The following is a 7,838-nucleotide window of genomic DNA, read 5'->3' on the forward strand; positions in this document are numbered from 1 at the left end:
TATATTATTTGGGTGTATAAGTTTTGGTTCATATAGAAATGAAAATCCAGTTTAGATCTACTTGGAAATTTTTATTTAAATAAACTGGAGACAAATTGAATCCACCAAGGCTCTAACAAGAAAATATACAGCCGATCTATTAATTTTTGTTCTATTCTAAATTCTAAATTCTATTTAATCTCTGTATACCCAAAGAATATCCAAATCGAACTTATTTATAATTTTGAAATTATTACATCAGTATTAATTACTATTTACCATGCCATATTCAATATCTAATTCTATTCTAATACACCATATTAGTACTATTTAATTTAGTGTTTATATACCATTTAGAGTTCCTTATATGTAGGGTTATTTAGTATGCTGAAATAAAAGAAAGAAGAACAATGAAGAGCGTATCCTCAAATATCTATAGATTTGATACCCTGCCTAAGTATACCGGCAGTCGAGAATAATATCGATATTTTAAAAAATATCGAAATTTTTTTTGCAACAATTAGAAAAAATATGAAAACATTAATATATCGACCCAAAAAATATCGATAAATATTGTAAGAGTAGCGATATTTTTAATAAACTTTTAAAGCTAAGTACCAAAATACATTTAACTTTTAAAATTATGTACCGATTTTAGAGTTATATTAAAAATAATTAAAAGGTTTCTTTTTATTTATATTTTTTTTTTGAAAAAAAAATTGAAATATATCGGCTGACAAAAATATCGATATATCGATATATGAGCCAAAGATGTCGATGTCTTTTTGAGAAAAATACAAAAAATGATGCTGAAAGTTAGAATCAAAAATCGGCCAGAATTGCTTGAGATTTAACAATATTTTTTTTATATATATATATATTTTTTAAAGTCTTTTTTTACCAACCGAACCACGGTCCTCAGCATTAAGCCTACCGACTGGCGAGTGACCAACTTTAGAAATCATCCCAAAAGACATCCGGTCTTACCCAGCCTGGTTACTGGCGTGACTGGGATCATTTTCCTTGTCGGTTTTTACACTCTTGCCTAGAATATTCACAAATATTAAACAATTACAAACATAAATTTACGACCATTCCCCAGGAGTATTCGAACCCGCGGCTATCGCAACAGTAGGAGGACCTTATTGCCTTTACCACTGCGCCACCAAGCCGGCTAATAATATTTTATTTTGGTTATAAAATTGAATAATGTTTTGTCATTTCGACATGTTGCTCTATCGTGTTTGGTATCACTAACATAATAATAAACAACAGTGATTTATTTATTGTTACTAGAGTCCACTAGAATAACTAAATTAACAACTAAAATATAATGTGAATAAAAAACTCTAAAATCCATTATTTACAGTCGACAAAATTATATAATATTGTGGTTGATATAGAGTATTACAAGTTAATCTTGGGTTATTTATTAGGTGATTGCATGTTTGATCTGATATACATTTTGTGCTATGCTGACTTATTTGTACTTGTATATTGAGATCTAGGTACTGATTTTAGGGGCTGTATGTAATAGTTTGGAGAATATCGAGCATGTACCTTAATATATTTGCTCCGGAAACTTTTTAATATATTTTTAATATAGTTGAATTCCGTATGTCCAAATTGGCTTGATGATGGATCTGTATAACACCATTTTGCTGTCATTACTTGAACCTGTTAACTAATGGACACTACAGAGTTTGCGGTTAAATTATTTATGCTTGGTCCAAGTGTGTTTCTTCCAGGTTAATAAGATACACGTAAAAGCCTAAGTACTTTTATGTTTTCGTAAGATAATTTTATCGCTGGACAGGTTTCTCTTCTCAAGATGTAAGTAATATTGGTGGACTTGGTTTGGTTTGTCTTTATTCTTTATTGACTAAACCATTTCTCTATTTTATTTAGATGGCATTGAAGATGGAATGAAGTAGATTTTGAGTAAAAATGCATTGACAGTATGTTCTCATTAGATGGAAGTTTCTTAGTGTATAATACTGGTTTCAGTACGTTTCCTTGTGAGACACCCGAACGTATTTTGTACAAAGCGGAATATTCATCATTACATCTAATCATAAAGCTTCTTCGATTGAGATAGCATGAGAGTATGTGGCAGTATGAATGTGGAAGCGCCTTTTTCAGTTTGTGTGTTAGTTCATCATGTGAGAACTTGTCAAAGACTTGACTTATGTCCAAAAAGGTAGCAGACTAGTACTGTCCATTCTCTAGGCATCTACGAATGACGTCTACAAGTGTACTTGTATATGTACTTATTATTCCATGATCATCTAGGAATACAAATTGATGACTAGGGTTTATATTGTGTAAGTGTTTTACAATTCTGTTTAGTTATTCATAAATAAAACTTTAAAAATCATTTCTATTTTTTTAGAATATCTGTATCTTGTAGTATTATTATAAGCAAGTATTTTTATGATTTTTTTGTTGTCGTCATAACTATTTCTTAGCAAGTAAATAGTTTAAATTAAAATTAAAGGAAATGCGGTAGTACTATGAACAACCGCGAAAATATTTTTATGACAGTCTCTCAATTGCCCAATATAACAGGTAATGTACTAGCCAACTAAATAATCCATCATCAATTATGTTTTAATTGAAGTTTCCACGAATCTAGTAAATATCAACACCGGATCGAGATAAACCCAAAGTTACGTGCAGCAATCGGAATTTGGCAAATATTTATCTTATCTCTACCGGCCAGGTTGTCTAGTTACGGCAATATAAGGCGGGAATATCGGTCCAGTGAGGCACTGTTTACTCGTCTGTTAACGAAATGGCACCACCACCACCACCACATGATCCCCACGCCCCCCAACCCCATGGACCCAAACCCCATGAGGGACCACATGGAGGACCAGGAGCCCCACCACCAGGACCTAAAGGTATATTTTTATTTATATTATTTTATTTTAAATATATTTATATTTAAACATTATTATTTGAAAATACTCTCACTCTAATAGATGCAATTCATACAGATTTGTCTCCAAGCATACTTTCTACATTACATTTTTCAATTATCTCCTCGACTATCACTTGTTTTTGTTTCAAAAACTCATTCATAAAAATGTATTTCTTTTACTAACTTATCTTTAAAATCACAAATAATACATTTTTTCAATGTTTATAATTTTCAATAAATATATATTTATATATTTATTATATATTTCAAATAATAATTTAATTGAAATTATAGTGATATTTTTTATTTAATAAATATTAGAGTTTAGAATTAATTTTCACTTTTTATGAACTATTAGATCCATGTTGTACATGCAGAACTGTATACTAATTAATTATATGTTAGTATAAATCAGTTTCTGTCTCATTTTCATCTAGTAATTGAAACATTGATAAAATGAAACATTTCTTTATCCATTTGTGGCCTCAATTGTTGGTATTTTTATACAATATTTTTCATTTAAATATTTCCATTTAAGTTGCTATAGATTTTCGAAGATAATCGAATATTTTATTTAGCAAAATTACTTAAATAAAGAAAACTAAACTTTATCTGAAAATCACTGTTCTTCGGTTCAAAATTCGAATATAAAAAAATGTATATATTTATTTCTTCAGCCACTTAAATATACAGACTAATATTTTCAAATATTTAATTACAAAATGCATGAATTAAGATAAAAGATAACAAAACGTGCGCATTATTTCTGATATTTTTTAATTATTATTGTAATTGTAACCTGAAATTTCTAAATATACGATTGTTCATATTATAATTTTATTATCAATAATCATCAATTTGTTTACACCAATATATTTCGAATATTAATTAGTTTTATGTTGGCATGATAACATTTGAGATAACAGGTGTTGACAAAAGATTAATTTCAGACAGGGTTTTCAATCAATTTTCAGATAGTATTACAAAGCACTTATTTTTATCCCAATGAAATTAATAATAAAAATGTATGAATCGTTTTAGTAGTTTTTGGTTTTTATTTTTACGGTTGTTTTCTTTCTGTTGTAGGACCTGGACCCCATCCACCACATCACTGAAGTATTTTCGCTGTATTAATATATTTTGTTTGTTATTTATAGATTGAATAAATTAACTTTTTTTTCTTCTATATGGTATTTTAATTGCTTCAAGTTGTTTTGTGATATTATATCGTACTTATTGTTTATAAGTATATGTTTATCGTAATATGGGGTAATAAATGTTTATTATCTTAATTTGTTTACACATTTATAAACTAAACTCATTCAGACATCAAATAATTATTCATAAAATGATAGATGTCATAAATTACATTTATAAAATGATAAAGTAATAAAATAATTTTTATTAATTATAAACTTTCTAATATTTTCGGCTGTTTTGATAATTTCAGTGCTTGGTAACATAAAAGTGAAAGCTTTATGAACTTCAAAAGCTTTCATCTGTAGTTTTTACAAGAAAGCATTTAGTACCTCATTCGAATGATATGATGACATTAATACTATTTTTTTATAAGCACTTAGGAGCTTAATACAGTCGATTATCTGGGTAGTTGCGTCGTTACCATCACAGAATAAAAATATTGTTAGATTGTGACTCCAGCTTCGGATTTAAACACTATTATAAAAAATACAAAATAGAAAATAGAAATAAAAATGGTCTTCCGCTAAATATCATATTTTAAAGAAATTATGTATAAAAAAACAAGAAATAAGGTTAAGATTTATAATCATAAGTGTGATCTTTTTGTTTTCTATACTGTGTATCAATTATACATTTTTAGTCATAATAATTAGTCATTTTTCACTAATTCTTCATTTTAACTAATAACTATGGAAATTTGCAATTGACTGCCTATTGTTATCAGTACTTTCTCTCTATATATGAATTTATCAAATTATATGGCAGATTATATTCAATAGCATCTCATGTGATGAGTTTACGAGTGTGCATGAAGCCAAAATATAATCCTATCTGCTTTAGCAATGTCAAGACAGAAAAAAAGCTTCTAACTCTATCAACTTCTACAACACGACAAAATGTTCAAAAAAATAATTTAAATACAGACACTTCCAGAAACTGTCAGTCAAGCTCTATCATGGGCAAGTTATAACAGATTAATCTCGCATAATAGATGTTGTCTTGTAGACCTAACAGTTTGATCAATTATATTTCATCAGGCTGTGGAGTAAATGATATTTAGATTTATTACTATGGTTATGGTAATTTAACATCATTTAATTGCATTGATATGGATGAAAATATGTTCAATTACTTAAGATTTACACTATGGCATTAGCCTTAAATAAGCAAAATAAACATTTACTTAAATTTATCTTAATAAATTTGATTGATAAATGATAATACGACATTATGTAGATATAAATCAAGAGTAACTAGTTAATATTGACGAATACAGGCCTTATTGAAAAAACACATGTTTCTTCCTACCATTATTATTGAGATAGTTTATATGATTCTTTTGGTCTTTGCATCCTTATAGATTGGGAATCATCTATCACTTACTTTAAAAGATAATTGAAGTTTATTAATTTACAAAAACTTCATTCTCTTCTGCCTAAAGATATATTTTACATTATTTTGGGGAACATTATGTTAGACAAAAATCTGCGCAGATAAGACTCAGAACAAAATAATTATACTGGCTGACTAAAAGACTCGCAATTTGACCTATGATCAGCAAGATTGGTTTATCAGTCAATAATAAAGCTTTTTGGAGTATAAATGTGGAGTTGCAATAAGTCATTATCAATACTATTCGCTACCTAATTAACGAAGAACTGCACGATGACCTCGAAGATTGACCTAAATGGATTGCGAATTTATGCAAGATTTTTCTCTAAAATATGAAAGAAGTTTACTAAATCACATCAATATAATTACAGAAAGTGTGCAATAAATCAGAATATTGAAGCATAAGAAGCATATCATTCCAAGTGTTCCTGTTGCATATATTAACTTAAGTTAACTTAATACTAACTTAACTTTTGATTGAGTGTTAGTTTTTTAATTTTTTTTAAATGTCTTATTCTTATAGAAATATGAGATAATTTTTCCTTGAAAGATAGTTAAATTTTCTAAATTTTATGATAGAAAATATCATTTATATGATTAACGATAATGGAATTTCGTTTATAATCAGATAATTTTATTTCTGGAACTAACTTTACTGTCAAGAGCTTAATATATTTTATTACCCATATATTATATTATTTTATTGTTTTTATCCCGGTCTCCCAAAAGAAATATTTACTTAACAAAGTATCACATAATATCAAATATACTTGCTATAAGTTGCTTTTGTTGAAGTTATTTTAAAGTAATATTTTGTTAATACCAGCTTGTTGAACAAATTCAATGACCAGTATATATATGTTATAAGTACAATAAATAAAATATCATGATTTCATATAATTTAGTTTGAAAGTTTGTATTATCTAGCGATATAATAAGTATCCATACTCGAATGATACTTTAAAATGGATTAAAAGGATTTTGTACATCGGTTCAATATAATCAGACATGTAGATCAAATTTGTCATCATAATATTTTGCTCTAAGGCGAATTTGCGTTAAAAATTCGACCAATAACACAGAGTGAGTCATCAAATGCATCCAAACTGGTAAAAAAAGTTCAATTTATTAGTGGAACTTTTTAAACTAATTAAAATTTTATTTAATACAGTTAATTTTCGCGATCTTATTGAACCCGCGGTATATAATTTACTTGGCGTAACGCATATACAACTTGACTTGTATCTATTTCGTATGAGATTGTGAGAAAAATAAGTAATACAGGATATGTTAACCAAAATAATATTCACATTCTGTTCGAATATAATATAAACATAAAATTCAAAGAACCAGTATATTTAATTGTTTTTTCTTGTTGGAACATAGCATTTCAAATAACCTATTAGGTAATAGAGGAAATGTGACTCACAACATCTATACCAAGGAAACCTAATCTTATCTGTCATGGCCGCGATAACGCTAATATATAGACGAGTTCAGTCGATTCTCTGACATTATCAAGTATGTCGGCACCCCCACCTTACTACGGCGGTCCCCCCGGTGGACCTCCACCACCGTTCGGTGGCCCACCACCACCCGGTGGACCTCCACCCTTCGAGGAACCGCCACCACCGCACCATTTTGCCCCCCATGGCGGACCACCACCCCCGCATTTTGATCCATACGGGGGACCACCACCTCCTCACCATCATGGACCTTATGGAGGACCACCCCCACCAGGAGGTCCACCACCACCTGGTAATGTATATTTTTGAATTAGATCATACTTTGTTAATAAAGTATAACTATATATTTTGATATTGATGGATTTATATTTCGTTACAGGACCTCCACACTATTAATTTGTTGGAATAATTACTCTAAGATTATTTAAACTTGTTATTATTGTATTTATTTAATAATAAACATAAATTTACTAAATAATATATTGGGTTTCATTATTATTTTTTTATATATATGTCATAGATAGATAATGTTAAGCTTGCGAGTATTATGTAAGTATATATAGGCCTGCATTGTCAAGATGGGGAATAGATGGTCTCTTCTTTGACTATTTCAGAATACTTCTGGGTAAATAAATGAAGGACACAAACAATAAACTTACTATATAATACATTGGTTGACATTATTTTGATTAGCATATTTTTCATAGTTAGACAATATTATATTTTAATACCATTAATGTTATTATATAGTTAGCGCCTGCATTGTTATTGAAGTGTGCCTGAGTGTGTTCTTCTTTAAACTAACATCAGCAAAAGCAACTAAGTATATTTGATAATATGTGATACTTTGTTAAATAAACCGTCTTTCCCACTTTTCC

The 7,838-nt window shown here is 28.8% G+C and overlaps 2 long non-coding RNA genes across 3 annotated transcripts; both read left to right on the top strand.

The window, feature by feature from the left end:
- Positions 1 to 2,288: 2,288 nt before the first annotated feature.
- LOC143201783 (uncharacterized) lies at positions 2,289 to 4,088 on the top strand. 2 transcript variants are annotated; one of them, XR_013006997.1, is made up of 3 exons: positions 2,289 to 2,303; positions 2,615 to 2,882; positions 3,989 to 4,088. It is a non-coding gene; the product is annotated as an uncharacterized LOC143201783 (long non-coding RNA). The 2 variants fall into 2 exon arrangements; XR_013006996.1 differs by lacking the exon at positions 2,289 to 2,303 and having other exon boundaries at positions 2,400 to 2,882.
- Positions 4,089 to 6,985: 2,897 nt separating this feature from the next.
- Positions 6,986 to 7,438, top strand: LOC143200495 (uncharacterized). The gene is made up of 2 exons (XR_013006735.1): positions 6,986 to 7,252; positions 7,340 to 7,438. It is a non-coding gene; the product is annotated as an uncharacterized LOC143200495 (long non-coding RNA).
- Positions 7,439 to 7,838: the final 400 nt, after the last annotated feature.

The sequence above is a fragment of the Rhynchophorus ferrugineus genome, unplaced genomic scaffold (genome assembly GCF_030347505.1).
Source record: "Rhynchophorus ferrugineus isolate W39M unplaced genomic scaffold, kcgeb_rfMv2 rfM8, whole genome shotgun sequence".
NCBI lineage: Eukaryota > Metazoa > Arthropoda > Insecta > Coleoptera > Curculionidae > Rhynchophorus > Rhynchophorus ferrugineus.